Source organism: Nilaparvata lugens, chromosome 4, assembly GCF_014356525.2.
Source record: "Nilaparvata lugens isolate BPH chromosome 4, ASM1435652v1, whole genome shotgun sequence".
NCBI lineage: Eukaryota > Metazoa > Arthropoda > Insecta > Hemiptera > Delphacidae > Nilaparvata > Nilaparvata lugens.
Genome location: NC_052507.1, coordinates 60,811,670 through 60,831,678, shown reverse-complemented (window position 1 = coordinate 60,831,678; position 20,009 = coordinate 60,811,670). Strand labels below are relative to the sequence as shown.

At 32.1% G+C, this 20,009-nt stretch overlaps 1 protein-coding gene across 1 annotated transcript in view; it reads left to right on the top strand.

The window, feature by feature from the left end:
- Nucleotides 1-20,009, top strand: part of LOC111052989 (mucin-2) — a 105,309-nt gene that overhangs the window by 44,653 nt on the left and 40,647 nt on the right. The gene's annotated exons all lie outside the window — the stretch shown is intronic.

The window sequence follows — 20,009 nt, the reverse complement described above, 5'->3', positions numbered from 1 at the left end:
CAACCCATATGACCGGTTGAATCATATAAAATTCACTCATAAAGGATATATTAAGTATACTAAAGGAAGTCGATGTGTAGAATTACAAACAACTATTATTTCTGTATAAATATTTATTATAATCCAAAAAAGCATGATAAATCAAGAGTATACAAAACTCATATAAAAACTAAATGTATTATCTATTAAAATCGTATGTTACGATTTATTTATGAATTCAATTTAAGATAAACACTCCATATATTGTATAAAAACTTCTTTTATTTAATTTTTTCTATTATAAAGCCGAGGAAGCCCTGATTCCCAAGGCAACCAATTGTATTGAGTCTATTAAATTGAAGGCCAATCAGAGAGTAGCTTACAGAATTATTCTAGGAAGAGGAAAATTTTTCTGAAAACCTCCTTCTTCTGGCTTAAGATCCCAACCCGAGAGGATGCACATGGAGTTTAGGGTTTTTTCTTCTTCCTTTTAAAAATTTTTTAATGAATTATTAAGCCAAACCCTTTTTTAAATGTAATGTATGTTGGTTGAATGTTAATTGTTTGTGAACTCAGTGCTGTCAAGGAGTTCGTAATTGTAAAGATTCCCATAAAAATAGCTTTAATTCGAAAGAAACTTATAAAAATCTGGATCACGCGTTAGCCCAGCAGTGACGAAAAGGAGCCTACCCAATTAATTATTGGAAATAATTAATTCAATCCACGAGAACATCTAGAACTTCATAGAAGCAGCGGTAAGAATTACCAACTACCGATCACTGAACCTTATGGTGATTATTTGTATTTATAAAATTCATGTTTCTACCACTGAGCTAGAGCTGAGGTTTGAACCCAGTAATTTTGCGAGCCGGAAGGCCTTAATTTTTTGTGAATTTATTCGCAAAAGAGGGAATTTAGAGACTGCTCTTATAAATACCAGAAACATCGTATTATCCGTGAAGGAATTACAATCCACAACTTCTCACAATAGCTTCATAACGTGGGACTCTATCATAAGAGATAACCCCCCCAGGAGCACAACTTCACACGACTTAACAACTTTTAGTATGAACTGTTCATATTGAAAGTATAATATGATTTCATAATTGTCAATATTGGTTCACGAAAACCTAGACTTGATATAGATAATAAATTCATTATACATTGGAATTTCATTCATTTCACACATTGATATAAATCACACAATAAAGCAGATACAATGGCAGAGTATCGTTGATACAAAATTTCTATTGGTGGATTACGGATAGTGGTGGGAAAGCTCCGCTATTTTGACGAATCAAACGAAAGCGTGTTGATTGGCTGTTATAACTTGCCACGCCTACAAATGGGAGGAGCTAACCAATTGAAGAAGTTGAAACGTCAAGAGTGAATAAGAATGGTCGAGAATCAAAATATCTGTTTTCATCAATTATCTGATGTGAAAGCTATGAAATAATCATGATTTATAAAAGATATTGACGAGTTAAACTATCTGCATACTGTGTAGTAGTGAAGATTATAATTATGTTAGTAAGACGTGTCTTATTATTTATTTATTTATTAGGTTAGCACAAACAATACAATCATCGGGAAAGAAAAAACAGGCTATTGCCCAAAACTTCTTCAATTTCCTAATTTAGTTTTAAATTGTCCAAATATTATACATAGGTTATGTCCATTTCAATTTCAACACCTGATAATGAAACTTTCGTAAAAACATGGAAAAACTTCACAAAATAAAAGAATAAAACTACTTAAATTTTGAGATCAAAAATATCACGTTCACCTTAGCTACATTATGATAAGAGACTAGATTATATCCCACTAGAAGTGAGTAATTTTAAGAGAACCATAAAGAAATTTTTAATAGAAATATGTCCATAGAGAAATGAGAGGTTTCTAATTTTAGGGTATTTTGTTTGCTGTTTGTAAGCTTGTATTTGAATTTTTATTTCTTTGAATGTAAATACTTTCTATTAACCATGTATATTTTATGACGATGCATTTGTATAAATGTTTTCTGCAATAAAGAAATCTTGAATCTTGAATAATGAGTAAGAAGTATTATCAAATAGGAGTTTCATGTTACATGTCTCATGTGTCAATTTCATTCAGATCAATCAAGCATTCAAAAAATTGATTGTGTTTTAATTGAATCCTTAATTTCCCGACTTGGAAATAAATTTTCTAATCATAAGCTGGACTTTTCAATAGTTCCATTTTTATAATTTACACAGATTATAATACACTTGATAATTACTTGAACGAAATTTACACAAAATATACCAACAACTAACAAAGATATTTATCACTAGGAAGTACCAGTACTAACTGCATTAAAATAACTCCTGCTTGGAGTAAGAAAGGTGTGAATAATTGTCCAAACTCAATTGTTTTAAGAAATACACGTTGTGAAACAAAGCAAACAACATCGACTACCGTCTGTTGTATTCTTTCTACAAGACATCAACACCGTGCTGTGATAAATGCACAAAAATAAACAAGCTAACTGCAACAGGCGACTACGATGAAAGCTTGGATCGTCTCGAGACGAGATTTGATGAATAAAAACGTTGCGTTTGTATGAGAAACAGTCAACGATTATTGTCAGCATTTCGTGCAAATGCCTTATAAAGAAGACAAGTTAGGATTGCGAAGCAGTGGAAAAGGATGTAATGGATATTGAGGGGAACATGGGGAAGGTAAGAAGCAAGCACGATGGTATAGTGATACAATGGATAAAAATCTTTGTACACTGGAGTGGGTAGGCCTAATATACTGTTTCAAGAAAGACGAAGAATATGGAGTAGGGGTAATTGGAGAAGAAGATTGAAATGGAAGAGGAAAAGAAAAAAAGAGAAGAAGAGATGTAAGAATAAGTGGGAGACTGAACAGAGAGAGAGAGGAATATGCAGAAGTAGAATAGAACGAGATGCAAGAGAGAAAAACTATAGATGAGGAGAATTTAATATATGTATAGTTTTATAATGTATAGAGATTTTTATATATGCGGAGTAAGATTTAAAAGAAGGATAAAAAGGGACAGAAGTTTACATTTTTGAGATAGAAAAACATCAATTTCTCTGTATATCTCTTTTAGAATGTTCTTAAAAACACATTAAATATCAATATTAAACTTGAGAAAATAAAATATTATATTATTTTGATGTTGCCTACAAAATATTTTATGAGTTGATAAGCATAATAGCTAGACATGTTAAAATGGTTATTGTTAATCTATCAAAGATAAAATTATGGTAGTTTTAGTCTTATCTAAGTGAAAATTGGTACAAAATTATAATAGGTGTGTAGAATGGGAGAGTAAGCAGAGCTTAAAGAATATGCTGTACAAGAAAATAGAGGTGAGGATGGAGGAGAACGATGAGGAAATGGCGAAATAAAACGGGAGAAGTGAAAAGAAAGTGAAAATTAGAAAGATTGTAAAAAGATTAAGAAGAATAGGTAGCGAAAATGGGAAAAGATGGATGAGCAGGAGAAGCAGAGAAATGAGAATAAGAAAATAGTATGTACAAGACAAGTTGAGAGTACAGAGACTAGAATAATTTCTTTATAGTGACTGTAGTTGAGAGATGATTGAGATGAAGTGGAAACGTTGATAGAGAACGCGAAAAGGATAGAAAGATGATACAGTGAAATATACTTAATATAAATGGTTGATATGCCATCTTATTTACCTCTTTTCTGTATAGGGCTACTTTTATAGAAATAGAAAGAAAAATAAAAATCTTAGTACCCTTTTTGAAATATTTAATCACTTATTATATATTAAACAGTTTTATTTTTCATATTTATCAAAAGTTCAATTTGTCATTCAACATTAAAATCAATTCACCATTCATTTAGTTACATTCAATCAATTTCAACATAGGAATCATGAATTCAAATTCCTATATTTCAAAAAGGGTACTAAGATTTTTATTTTTCTTTCTATTAATATAAATGTTTTGAGAATAATTGAAGATTCCAAGAAAACATTGAACTGTAAGGATGAATGTAACGTGAGGAATGTAACAGAGTTGTATGGTAATAGAGAAAAGTTTAAATAAAAGTGACAATTTAATGAAGGAAAAGAAGAGTATTAAGGAAAAACCATTCTCAGAATTGAGGAGAGTATTAATGATTATAAATAAATAAATATAAAATTTATTAGCCAAAAAACAGGATGTCACAATTTGACATATAGGCCAGTCAATTGAGGATAGTCAATCGGAAAATAGAATATATGGAAGAAAATTAAGAGAAGAATGTACCAAAATAGAAGCAAAAACTGAGAGAAATAGAAGAAACGAATGAGTGACAAATATACAATTGCAGAAGAAATGTCAGAAGAAACCAATGACAGAAGAAGATAGAACACGAGAAGTTGTGATAGAAAAAGAAGAAGAAACTGATTACAAAGGTGTTGAACAATGTTGCACGCTCTACTAGGCTGGGCCAGGCCAGTATAGTAGGCTAGCTAGTTGATTATAGGTATGGACCGAACCAGCCATTAGTCCCCAGTGGCGTACCTACTTCTTCAGTTTGGAAACATTAGTTTTTCATTTTCGGCGAAACTGTAAGAGTGAGAGGTCATCAAGCACATCATCTTCTGACAACATGACATGCTTTATAGTGCGAGATTCACTTCAAACTGTCATGAATGCTTGAATGGGTGGTCTCATTGATGTTATTGCAAGGAATGCTGAATGTTCAAAGTGAATCTGACAACAGAAAAGTCGAAAAAGTAGCAATCGCCAATTGCAACAACATTAGTGGCGAAATGCTGTGTCGTGAACCTAGTTCGTCTAATGTGATTTGGGGGAACATGTTAAATGTGTGTAAGTGCTAGACATGCCTTAAGTTTGTTAGATTTGTTTCAGAACGATGACTTAAATTTGTTGGATTATTTTATGCGAAGCGTGCCTTAAATTTGAATTTGTACCTTTGAAATGTATAAAAGCGTCAAACTAAATTTTGTTATATATGTACCTTTGAATTGTTAGAATTGGGAATAAGTGTTTATTAACTAAATTGTGTAATATTTGTACTTTTGAATTGTTAGAATTGTGTAAAAACCTTAATCTTGAATTTGACAGTTTTATGCGCAAGGCCTTAAATATGGGAGACAGGTCTCAATATTTTAGTTATGTATGTAAAGTATGCCTTAAATATGTAAGCCTTCAGTTTTAGCTTACCACACGTTTTGCACAATTATCATAAATTAAACCGCCCAAGTTAAAAACCACAATGCACAAGTACCAGTGTTACACCTTAAGAGAAAAATTGAAAGCAAATAACGTGAACAATTCACCATTGAATGGTAAAGATTAAAAATATAATTAGGGCATAGAAAATGATACTCACTTGTTTTCAAGTAGTTGAAGGACTAGTGAGAATCTGAAAGAAACATATAATGAAAATTATTTTTACTATGTTCATCAATGTCAATTATCTGATTTTGATTGAAAACTCTGTTATGATACTTTCATGATATCAATTTTGATTGACAACTCTGATATGACAATTTTGATTTTGATTGACAACTTTGTTATGATACTTTCATGATAAGGTCTTTCCCGTCTTTCGAAATTACAATGAAATAATATTGACAATCAATTACAGTAGCTTGTAGACGAATTCATTGTACTTTTACTTCAAATGCATCAATCAAGAGGGATGAGAGCGTTAAACACCTTGAAGATACAATATCCAATCTCAACTAGCATCGAACAAATTTATCGAGAAGAATATTCTCTGTTCCAAACCGGAAACAATCAATGCGCATCCTTGGACCAAAAACCTACAAATATCAAATATTTTTCTTCTGCCCTTATTGAAAAGAAAACTAGTAGTTCTGTGAACAGTAGACCTCGCGCAGTTATAACGACGTCCCAAACCATAAGCACATCCACACTAATACACTAACTATTTATTTGATCAGATCATGCTTACACAAGATTTAATTATCATATAACGCTTTCCGGAATTTAGCGCGAGAAAACCAGAATACATCTAGGCGCCCAGACAAGCTGTTATAAGTTCTTTGCATCCTATTATTTTAATAGTGCATAAAAATTGCATTCAATGAGGCATGCAGTGATGCATGCAATTTATAGTCTACACAGCTGCTAATTTTTTACCAAGTTACATTGAGATATTGAATTGCATGAGTCATGGCATGCAATTTATAGTCAACTCGACAGCTGATTTATGATGAATAATTTTATAGTCTGATTTTCACTCTAATATTGACGAATGAAGGAGGCTCCATTTCCTTTTATATTATTCTTGAAATGCAAAATTTCCAAAAACCTTGTATATACGTCGACGCGCAATTTAAAAAGGAACATACCTGTCAAATTTCATGAAAATCTATTACCGTGTTTCGCCGTAAATGCGCAACATATAAACATTTAAAACATTAAGAGAGATGCCAAACCGTCGACTTGAATCTTAGACCTCACTTCGCTCGGTCAATTAATTTTATCTTTAAATAATAATTACTATTCATAATTTGTTTTACAAGCACACTTCTTCCATCATCAACTATATTCTTGAAAGACTAACTAATCTTCTAACCTAAGAGAAACTTAACTATCTTCTTGAAAGTCTTCAAGAGTTATCTCAATTCTTCCACTACCTTAACAAACTATCCTTTCAAGAATCTTTGAGTTTCCTCAATCCTTACTTCACAAATAGTTACAGATTATTACTAGTCATAAACTGTACAGCTACTCCTTTCACAAAAAGAGGATGTAGCTGTATAGTAATATACACGACAAACTATCAGCATTCCTTATAAGTAGCATTAATGCTTCCCATTCAGCCAATGGTGAAAGATGTAGAACTAGAACCAAGTTGTGGGTCAGATAACAGCGTGGTCGGATAACTGGGTCCGTTCAAAAATCCATAATCTGAAAGTTTTACTACAGAAAAGATTATCCGATGATCTATAAAGAAAACGTCGGTTTACAAAGTTACTGGAGCGTTCAGAGAGGAAATGCAGAACAGACAGGTCAATAACATTCATGATAAGTCAAGGCTTTGTTGTTAAAGCAGGTATAATTGTACCTACTTTAGGTAGTTTATTGAAAGAGGCATAGTAAGAGCATGATAGTTGTGTAGCCACTATAGCAGGATATCTCAGACCCCCAACCGTCGTTTTGTAACTTATTAGGCTACCATTCCGGACCCCCTAGCATGATCGAGTTTAGTTGGAAAAATAAATCCTTAGTTATATTTTCCGAAAAATATATACTTATTTGGTGAAACTACCGTTCTATGGGAATACATCACAGTTATCACTGACAATTTGTAATCAATCTCAACCTTCATACCGTCCAATAAATTCAAACCATCCATTGTAGAATCTTAATATGCATTCTAGAATCTTCATATCGTCCAATAAATTATTCAAACGATGCATTGTAGAATCTTGATGTGCATTCTAGAATCTTCATATCGTCCAATAAATTATTCAATCTATGCATTGCATAATGTTTCATGTTTATTTATTTATTTAATCATTCAGAATTACACAACTTACAGAAAAGTACCACAGACTTATAAGCCCAAAACGGTTCCAATTCTAATTTATACAACAGTCCAAATGTAGCTAGGTTATGTATCACTTAAAATTATTCAATTACACACTCAATTTACAATTCAAAACAAACAAAAACCATTTTTAAACTAAAAAAAATACTTCTAAATTAAATACATATAAATCTTGAACCGAAGATCTAAAGTGGTGTTCCATGGGAACAAGTAGTTTTGCACCAGTCACGTGATGAAACAATAACGATTGGAGCTGGGACAATTTACTGTACACTGAACGTACACATGTTATGTGTCACATGTATTATGTTAAAAATAATACTTCATTTTATTTTAGATCATAATATTATCATAATCTAGAACTTGAGTAGAAATGTTTCGAATTCATTCAAGAATAATTTAACTCAAATTCCTGAAATAGTTTAAATTGTAAATACATCAATAGGATTTTACATGGCTAATAAAATTCTAGGATGCAAAGCCAATTATTATCGAAACAGTTATTGGTTTCGCAAAAAGGTGTAAGTTATAATGTCAAGACGGTACTTAACAAACTGTAAATGTCATTTTCAAATTTCCAAAGTTCAAAGACCGAATAAAATTAAAATTGAATCATGCCTAAAGATACTGCCAGGAAGTAACCGATTGTATACGATATAGGCATTTTAGTGCCACTTATTTCACGGCACATTATTTGAAGACCTCGTTTGCAACATAACTATTTTCTAGAAAGAAGCGTCACCAATCCCAGGATTTCAGCTGGCTTCTTATGGGAACCCGTGTCGCTTCTCAGGATGCATCCGGAGATTGCACATTTGACCCCATGCGACCAACACTGGCAAATGCATTTCTTGATTATTATCATAATCATTTGCATCTGTGAATCATTATGATTATTGTAGTGCGAATTCGTGGCTGAGGCTTTGTGTGCTAACGGTAAATTCGGCATACTGACATTTGTTGCATGAAGCTGAAATGCCTCTCTAGAATATTAACTGATGTATAACTATGTAGAAAGATGATGAAGAACAAGTGACCTCTTTTGTTAGTGTAGCAGAAGGTAGATGCAACCTACTATCTGCTGTGAACGACCTATATTCATCAGACATGTGTTACCAATCATGTAGGCTGTATTGTATAGGTCATGAATGTTAACATGGGTCAATCTAAACAGTGATTGTGAGTCACTATTATTATTCATGAAAGTTAGGGTTCTCTTAAGATAGAGGAAATAGGTATGATGAATTCCACAACTACATAGATTTATCAATAAATAAGTAATTGTAATTGAAAAATATTGGTCGAATTTGTTTATTGTTACACCTTTCTTTTCAAACAGAATATCTCTTGTCCTTACAAAAAGAGCGATGCAATATTGAGAACAAAGCCAATGAAAAGTAACAAGGGATGGCAAGTATTAATTTTGCTATCAAATGCAAGATAATTAGTTGAACGTGATTGCAATTAATATAAGTAAGCATAGAGAGAAAGCAACCGTTAATATTTCATTATATATTGTTAGTTTTAAATTGCATTATATGTCTGATACAAGCTATCAAATTTGATATGAAGAGTTCTATAATTAGCAATATTGATAACATATACAATAGCTAGAAGGAAAACAGGTTAAATCAGCTACACAAATATTTGTCCAAATTTCATGTAAATGTATGCTTTCATATGAATTGAGACATCTCAATATATCTCATGTAACATATTATGATTATGATAATTCACATTCTTATTCAACTATTTCCAGGATCGTATTTACAAAGTTTTTAACATGAGCTTTGTATAAATCTTGAAAAGGAAGATAAAATACAAATGGTAAAGAGTATACAATTCTAAAAATGAAGGTCAAATTCAAGTTTATCCACTAAAATACACAAAATGCATCCACTGAGGTGTTAAACCCGTTTGATTGTCAGCATGATCCAGAAGTTGATTAAGTAGAAAAAACCATCATGTTGCTCTCCCTGTCGGACGAGAAGTCTTTTTGGGTCAATGGATGAAAATGAATCAAGAGAAATGAGAAGAAAAAGGAGAAGAAGAGGAAGGGGAAGAAGAGGAAGGGGAAGAAGAAGAAATTATGTTATGATAAACAAATAATGTACTGGAAAAATATGTTTGTTGTGAATATGATTGTGTGATGAGTTCCTAATAGAACTAAAAGCAATCCGTCCATTCACATAAATGCTTCGATATGCTTCTACTTCTACATGCCAGATTAATAAATTGACATGGCAGTACTGAATGCAACTATAATCTTTACATCATATGAGGTATGATAATGATGATATTTATTCTGATAATGATGGAAAAAATACATCATCTAATTAAAGATTCTACATTCTCCATAAAAGATGGCTATTATAAAGTCAATATTAACGAAAAAAAATCTCATTCAATACTCTAGTCACCTTATTAGATGGAGATTATTAATTAGAAAGTGATAAAAGAAATACCTCATATCAAAGTGTGTGGAAAATAATCAACCTGTCCGGCCGTGACTCTTCAAAACCTTGGCTGCTGTATGATTGCCAGAGTAGATAAACTGGCCATTTTATTAGGGGGGCAACTCAACAATTGCCATCTTTCCCACTAACTATGGTGAGATTCACTCAAAACTGTCAGCATTGATTGAATAGGAAGCCTAATTGTTATTTATAAGGAATGCTGACAGTTAGTATTGAATTTCACTGTTAGTCTTCTAAATTATTCGACTACTCTCTTCCAATATATGAGTGATTCAAGGCCAAGCAACGTGCTCTATCCTTTCAATGAATGGCTGTTTTTAATTCGAATAGGCTACAGCCTCCTGATGGTACCTACCTCTTTTGTTTCATAGCTTTGAGAAATAATTATCAATTCTCATCGTGGGGCTTGATCGTTAAAGGTTTGTGGGATATTTTACGATAGTTCGCCCTGTAGTAGGGATCTGGGTGGAAATTAATGATGGTTGTAGGTAACGATTATGGTTATGGTTAATGGTGATCGATCTTGAAAATTGCACCCGATTGAACAGAAGTCATTAAAAGTACTCCAACTACCGGTCTTTAAATATAGGTTTCAAGAGGATTCTTTCAATTTCGTAACACACATGAGCTCTTCTAACAGTTTCAATTTCTGATATTGCAGCTCATAAATACGTACCTTAAAGGTCATCATAAACTTTATGACCGTTGGTGGTCGATCCTGGGAATTAAACCACAGAAAAATTACACTGGGTTGCATCAAGGACCAGTACTATTTTACGTAGGTATGATCAGTTGATCATTAGTGGTGCAACCTAGCAATAGGAATTTAACATGAAACTTAGAAAGTCTTTTTTTTGCTTAGGGTGACTCCCAAATGAGCTCTAGACTCATGCGTGGGTAATGAGGCGGATGATGATGAAAAATGGAAGGACCTACTGTTTTAAGGTGCATTTTCGTTTATGCGTAAATATCCGCAGTCGACGACGGCAAGCATTGTTGACATTCATATTGTCTAAATTTCAAGTGTGCTTAAACAGCTGATCAAATAACTTTTTACTTTCCTTGTTATTATTTGTCTTTATTATTATTATAGAATTAAACATTTCTAATAATATCAACATAACTATTGCCATTTAAAAGTATAAAAAATTATAAGCTCAACCTGCCACACTAAAACATATAATTGAATTATTATATATTCAATATATAATATTTAACATTTAATATATATGTTTATATATAATATTGACACATAATATATAATTTAACATAATCGTTTAGGTTATGTAGACAAATTGAAATCTACCCAATCTGAGATTCTCTCCCTGTCGTGGTCGACGACGGCATTTACGCACAAAGGAAACCCCAGCTTTAGGTGGGTTCCGAAACACCGGGAAGCGATTTTACAACTCATGAGTCATACTCACAGGAGTTGGCTCAAGTGGTCACCCTTCCAAAAGGAGTACCAGGCGCACGATTCTTAATTAGTCTATATTGTAAGATTTAATCTAGACTGTCAGCATTGGTTTAATGGGAAGAATTGATGCTATGTTTGGGAAATGCTGACAATTTTAAAGTGAATTCAGCTACTTTTCATCACTGTTATGCCTCACGAAACACTTCACAAGTAATTAATCCTTTGGAAAATGATGTATAGGTCTACATTCTATCATCTACTTTTTATTTGTTAAGTTATATTGTAAATATTTATTATTTTCTTTTTAGTACCGAGTTTTTTTCAATAGAACTCTTTCCTCACAGACTTGTGTATGTGGGTAAAATTCACAAGTGCTTTATATTATTTTATTCATGTACTGTATTTGTGAATAAAACTCAATTTGAATTTGAATAAGAGGCTACATAATGAAATAAATAGATTAATAAATATTCAACTATGAGTTGCAGCTGAAGTTTTCTTGAATAATGCCGAGCATGAGATCAATCAAATATTCTAAGTTCTATTCCTAAATTGAACTAAATGCCATTAACAATTTCAATTTTACAATTTAATAATAAGGTCTGAGTCTGAGAGGTGAAAAGAGCTGAAAGTTCTAGAATAACTACTTAACAAACAGGCAAATTTACAACAGATCCACTCATCAGAATCCAGTAAGGTACTCTATTTATTTATTTTTTTACAATATCTCTTAGGAGACAACAGGTCGAAATCCATAACTGCCTGCTCAATTCAATTCATAATAATGTCAAAATACTATAAATTATGATATACATAATGAAAATTCTCATGCATAATTATATAATATTAAAAATATTATGAAGCTCTACTACCAATGAAGCTTCAATTCTTATAACAAGTGTAAGGTGTTCACTCAAACATCTAAATTAATCTAGGACAGGCCCCTGTTGTAAAAATATGAGTAGAGTATCCTGACAAAAATCTTTCCAATCAGTTACATAGCGTAAATTTTTATGATTTGAGCCCAACACCTAGCAATTATATAATTTCGCTATTTATCTAGGCCACTCTACACATCTTCAGGTAACAAATGTGAATTTTTCCCAACTTCCTCAAAACCAATACCCACTGGATGAAATATGAGCCCAATACCGGCAGCCATATATCAATAGACGCATAACAATTGTTATAAAACACAGTTTAAAAAGTTTAAAACTTGCCGCCTCTATATCGTGAAATATTAGCCAAAGTGTCACATGGCAGAAGCTCACAACTTTCTAAAGTGCCGGCGAGCACCTTACATAAGGAAGGAACAAACGCTAGCTCCAAAATTGACCTTTGTCGAAAGGAGAAATGACACATAAATAAAATTGTTACCGATGGTTAGTTCGTGAACTTTGTAGTGCGATGAAATAATAAGTTGTAAACTGTTGTCATTGTGATTTTCAATTGAGACTGTAATTTATTGGAAAAAGCTGGTTCTGAAGCCTAAATAAATGGAGTTTTCAAATGAGGTTCTTCATCTGGAGGAAAAATAAATTGTAAACTGTTCTCATTGTAAGTTACAATAGAGACTGTACTTTCATGAAAGAAACTAATCCAGAACAGTAAATAATTTCTTACTTGGATTACTTGCTGTTAATTCCTTAGTTAGCCTACTTGCAGTTAGGCCTATGTGAGAAATTAGTTATTAGGAGAGATCAAATTTTACGCCTGAAGCTCAAAAAAGTAGAACTATTGGATCTATCTAACAAGGCTTATGATCTCTATGACTATATTAGAAGAAAATCGAATAATTTACTAGAATTAGAGCCTGAAAATCGATGTTTTATTGAAGACAGTCTGAAGTTTATGAGGAGAAGGGAAAGCCTTTCCAATATTAAACTATTTAGATTGAATGGCCTATTCCAAATCCAAATTGGAATTTTATTGGAAATTTGATTTGTGATTCTACAAAACATTGTGTACTAGAAACAGAAATTGAATAATAATTGTAAGAAATAATATAACCTGTGTTATTTGATTTGCTATTTGGTAATAGTATTAATTTTAAACCAGAAAATCAGTTATCAATGCTTTTTAGAGAGAAATTAATTGTTCAATAAAATTGTAGCTTTTTAATAACTTGTAGTTAGGTACATGTATCTTTAGGTAATTGTAATGACTAATTAATATCAAACGAAAATCCCAATTGAATGCTGTAAATTTTAATTACCAAGTAAATCTTTAGTAACTTGCAGTTACTCATCAGATCTCATTATAGTTATTTGTAGATGATTAGTAAATCTCAAGTTACTTGCTGTTAGTTATTAACTCCCTAGTTACTTGCATTTAGGCCTACGTGTGAAATTAGTTACTCAGGATATCATTACTATACTTGGTTTCATTAGTTACTTGTAACTACTTTATTTGGTAGGACTTTAGTTCTTGCTATTACTTAGTGAATCCTTAGTTACTTGCTACTTGCAGTTACTTTTCAAACTCCTTAGTTACTTTCCAACTGCTCTGCTAAGTTTGGTAGCATGGTAGGAGTAGGCTACTAGCAACCGAGCAGTGACCAGTGAGAGGTGAATAGCAAAGTGCGGCGATTAGACACGCATTCGCCTTCCTTCAGTTCCTACAAAAACCGACGATATTTTCAAGCAGGAGAAGGTCGTTGTACATCGGACAACAAGTACACTTCACACTGGAATTCTAATTGTTCTCAACAACCAAACACGAAAACACATTCACTCACAACACACGAAAACATCAGCAATTACACCAAAGTTAAAAACAACTGCCTACATGTTGTATGTGAAGTAAATACATAAAATACAAACAAGGGCATAGAAATATAGATTGAGATTGAGAGTCAGCAAGAGGAGTGAGTGAGATTTATTGTTAGATTGACGTTATTAAGGGCGGAGTTAGAACTCCAGGTCCTCTCTGCCACACAACCCGAAAGAGAGAATGAAAGAGAGAAAAAATAGAGAGAGGGAGAGAAGAAAGAGAGAGAGTGAGAGAGTGAAGAAAGGGGAAGAGAGAAGAAAAAGAGAATGAGGAGAAAGAGAGGAATGCAGAAAGTCAGTGAGTAAGAGATAAATAGACAGAGAGAGGAAAATAGAGGCAGACTGGGAGAGTAAGAGGGAAACTAAAGTCTGTTTAAAACCTAAATAATTGAAGTAATTGGGTAATCTAGGAACGAGTTTATCACAGCAATTGAGACGGTGTTGTGAAAAACATTCTTCAGGTATTCTTCTAATGACTGGGCTCTAATTCCATGTAGGATTATGTTGAATATGTTGTAGTCACATCCCAAGAATAGTATATAGATATACTTTATTCTTTATTCTTTATTGATTGATATAATAAGTATACATTATATAAATGATAGGGAGAGGAAAAATAAGGTAACCTTGTGCTATTCCTCTCCCCAATTTAGATATGGTTACACATAGTCCGAAATAGGTTAAGTCTTGTAGCTCTTCACTTCGCAAAATTTTCAGACCACTAATATGTTCAGTCACAAAGTAAATTTTCAAATTTAGATGCTTCAAAACAAAAAATAGAACAGATATTTCACATTATTATCACTTGAATAGAGAAGATTAATATATTATATACTATCCTTGGTCACATCCTACTGTGATGGTGGTTGTGATTAGGATTCTATTAGGACTATATGCGTTTTATAGCGTTAAGAGGGGGGTTTGGATTGAGTTTTATGATACACTACTGTAGGTTGTATGAGTGCCATAATAGGCCTATATTTCCAATTTATTTTAGATTTTGTCCTTGAAGATTATTTAATGGTGGTAGAACAACATAAAATGGTCCAATGCATCAATAAAAATCGTGCCTGGAGATGAAATTATGTAGGATATAAAGGAATTTCATGGTAAGAAATTCTATCACATTTTTTCAAAACACTTAAAAATGAATTTCAAATCTTATATTCCTATTGAACATTACTGTTCGAGAAATTGAATGATCTAAAAACGTTGAATTCACAATGATTTAATGATCAATAATAAAATAAAAAATATTACAATCATACTTTTTAGAAAATGCAAAGAGGAGAATATTGAGAAACCACCAAAGCTGATGTCTGCAAACTAGTGTTTCAAAACTCAAACTAAATCACCTGCTTTCTTGTACACACAATCAAGTAAGTTAATTGAATACTTTACAATTTAAAAACTTGGAAAATTAGGGCTAAAATTGAGGTTATTAATAATTCAATTTTGGAAAATTCAGTGTTGGAGAGTATGTTGAGAAACTCAAACTCATGTCTGCAAACAAGTGAATGCTTCAAAATGCAAATTCAATTTCATTCAGTTTTCTACAAAACACTACTTTTCCAGTAGTATGATACCTTCTCATTGGGCTAAAACGTTAATCGATCAGAAAAACCGTCAAGAAGGTAATTGAAAGGTTCAAAATGTAAAAACCTTGAAAACAGAATTATAAAATTAAGGAAAGAACATTGATTCAAGGAAATAGAAACAACCCTTGATTCCTTATGATTGTGTGGAAAATTGTTTCAAAATTCAAACTCATTCCGTTTTTCCACTAGAAACGACTTTTTCAGTGATCAACCTTTTGATTATTAATCGATCAGAAAAATTGCCAAGTAAATGAAGAATGAATGATCTAAAATTTTAAATACCTTATAAAAGTAATTATGGAATTTGGGTAATTTATTGATCAAGAGAATTGAAACAAATCAATTTCTTATAAGCGGAAAAGTGTTTCAATTCTAGCTCTTTTAGTTTTTCTACAAAACAGTATATTTCTAGTGATGATACCTCTTGAATGGACTTAAACGTTAGTTCGATCAGTGCGTTAGTTGGACACATGCAGCTTATATGTCGAATTAATTCGGACGAGACCGGTCTCTGGAGAATGTGGTATCAAAACGAAGCAGTGTGGTAGAATGCCAGCCAGCCTACTGCTATGCATCCAAGCTATTTTCAATTCACCTGTTAACGGGATCACTGTGATGTGAGCCTCGTTCCTTATCTTGCTAGTCAGATAACCTTTCATCCAAGACAAAAAGTGATAAAATCACTGGTGCTATTGTTCTGATACAGGTTGTGAGTTGTGATCGGACTAATCCAACGTATCGATCAAATTCAATGTAATCACACTTTTGATGAACCAAATTGGATCAGAGTTTTAAAATATCCAAAGGCTGAAGATTTTTAAAGGAAATCAATGAAATAAAATCACTATTGCTATATTGTCTTGATAAAGGTTGTAATCTGTTAAATTCAAAATGAGGCCTAATCAAATTTAATATAAAAATTCAAACAAAATCTTTGAAAATTTTCAAGAGAATGTTTTAAAATTTCAACAAAATCTATCAATATTCACAGAGTTGAGCTATAGATTTTTTAAGAGAAGATAAATGGAAAAAATACTTTATTAAGACAAATTCACACATTTTCATAAATTACACAACATAATACACACATCAAAACATTTTACACACATAAATTCCAATCGCTCGACAAATGCAGTGCATTTGAACGGATTCAAATGTCAAATCTCAAATTAAACTTTCTTTGTTGTAATGAAAAGTATGTTTACTAGTTCACTAGATATCTATAATGGTGAAACAATCGAAACTTGGTTCTGCATTTTTCAATGACTTGAAAATTTAAGGTTCTGAGAGTTTCCAAGTGATTCCATTTGATCTCAAAATCATAATATTAGAATTTAAATATACTACAGTATTATTAACTTGAAATATGAGTACTATTGATGAGCATACTTTAATCAACTGTTAATCAGCGATCAGCGCTAATCGTCGGTTGTAGGTCGTTGCCTGCCCCACTAACCGCCGTCAGCTGATCCCTCGTTACTTGGGGGACCTTCACCTTTCACAATAACCGCGAATCAACTTGTCCGATAATATAACCGCCATTAAAACACAACACACGATAAAACGTGATGTGTGCCTAACAACAATTGTTACGATGAGTCAAGAGCCAAACTAAATGTCCCAAATCAGCCAGAATAATATCCTATTTAGTTTGTGGAATTTAACGCAGGACTGGTAAAGTATGTCTAGAATTAAATTAAATCGTTTTAGAAAGGATTGTTGATGGTATACATAAAGTAGAATTATGCGTACTTTTGCTTTTATATGCAAAGAGGTCATGGTTAACTAATTTTGGAGTATTAAGCAGCATAAAAAATCAAGATTATGAACGTATTAAGAGACATAAAGAACTCAGGATTATAAAAATTGCCAGTTCAAAAATTTTAAACCACATGAAATAATATTGTTCTAAAGATAGGTGTATTGATAATTAGAATAGCTGGAAATAAAATTCATCTCGATTAAAAAATATTTTGCAGAATAGGTCTTAGAAGTAGTCAATTTTCTCTGATTACTGATTAGATAATATTGTATAACAGTTCTAAATTACATACTCTTGAGATAGGAAAATAAATGCATTCAGCTACTCTAGTTGTTGAGAAAAATTAAAGCTTTAGAAATATTATATTTTGAAGCAATTAATTTAGAATTTACGCTTCTAAAGCAAGCTATTTGAAGATGGAAGAATTCAGTCAGTTGCAATTACTGTATTAAGTGTAATATTTCTTAGATTAAAACTGAAAATTACCTATAGGAATGAAAAATAATGAAGATAATAAGTTATATTATTGACTTTTTGTATATGGAGTTTTTGAAGTTAATTTGACTTAAAATTTCACTGATAGCCCAAAGACTACAATAACTATAAGCATTGAATGTTAAATTGTTCATGGAAATTGAAACTATTTCATAACTTAGAACTTGAAGAAGTTGGACTTCGGAAGACAAATCAGTGTATCACCATTATTTTTCCCAGGTAGAAATATTTAGGATAGGTGGTCTATATTGCATGTTGAGGGCCTAATGTGATCGGGAAACTATAACAGTACACTCCACATATTACATCTACAACAGTTTACAGGAGAAGAGAGAAATGATTGGTTTGGTCAGGACCGTCTCCCAAAACGTAACCTGCCGCCTATCAATTATTCTCAATAGACCCTCAATTACAATTATGGCCAATTTATTGGGGTATCCATTCTTTTTCCTTTCTCCTTCTAACCTCTCTGTTCTTTCTTGAAAATAATCATCACCATTCACCTTTCTTTCTATTCTCAACTGCAATTTATGTGATGGTGAGGCAGCAAAATGGTTCCCTCCTTTTACCTCGATAGAAACATGATTGAATATTCCCTCTAATTCACTTATCTTTCAGGAAAAATGGAAAATCATCATAATTCTGGATTATTTTCAACGAAAAATTATTTTGAAATTATTATTTTTATAGTTAGGAAATGGAAGTAACATTGTTCTTTAATTTTCATTGTACCTGAGTTTCTATATCATGGATCATATAAAATGTTTCAATCTCCTTGAAAGATTCTAAAAACAGGTGTCAAAATCACATTGGAATACTTACACTGATTTCCAAACCAAACATGAGAAAGTTGCACTTTTTATAGTTTGTAAAATCGATGTGGGTGAATATTTTTGATACTGCAAAGATTCAAATGTGGATAACACAAAAGTGTAGAAAAGAAAAATATAAAATGTAATATTGACCCAAATTTTTATATATGTGAGTAATTTACTTTACTTATCAACTGCAATTAACTGCAATTAACTGCATTAACTGGAAGTTAATGAGTAAAGTGTGGAAAAGAGAAATAGAAGATGGCGTAGTAACCCAAATTTTTGTATGTAATTAATTTACTTCACTGATTGACTGCAAATATAAATCGTTATTCATCCAATTTTAAAATTCAATTAATACCGCAGTTGATCATGGAATGAAATATATTGAAGAATTCAACATTTTTGTAATTGTCCATACGTTATTTCGTTATTATAATAAACATCTATTAGATTTTATTAGACATTTGTGAATTTATTTTATGAGAGCTAGTAAAACTTAGAAGTGGTTTGACAGAGTGAATTTAATTGGCACTTATCCATTTTTAAGTATTTTCTTTCAACAATATTCTAAGTTTCAATTCCAATACAACTTTCAATTCCAAAACACATCAATCAAACTACGAGCTTTACAAATTCCTATCTCTTTCTATCAACTTTCTCTGCACCATCACTCAATGCATCACATCTTTACTGTCTCACTTTAAACTCATTGATTGAATGGGAAGCATAAGAGATATTTTCTAGCAATATTGACACTCAAAAGTGAATTTCACTTGAGGAACTTATAGCACACTTCCTGTGAGGAGAGCATAACAGTTCACCTCAAACATTCTATTTCATCTATCATAAACCAAACTTGTGACAGCTCCCACGACTCAAACACATAACAAACATCGGATTATCATTGATCTTTGCGCCGTTCTGAGTTCACATTTCAACGAAAACATGCAGTCACTGAACACTATGGGTTGCCGATATCATTCTTACACTATTTCCTCTACAACTTTCACTACTTTCGTTTTTTCTAAAATTCAAGTTCTTTATCCCAATAAACGTGATCTCGACATTTTCAATCGTGATTTAAAGCGTGGATTGTTTCAACAACTGCCAAAATATCTACGAAAAATATATTGTC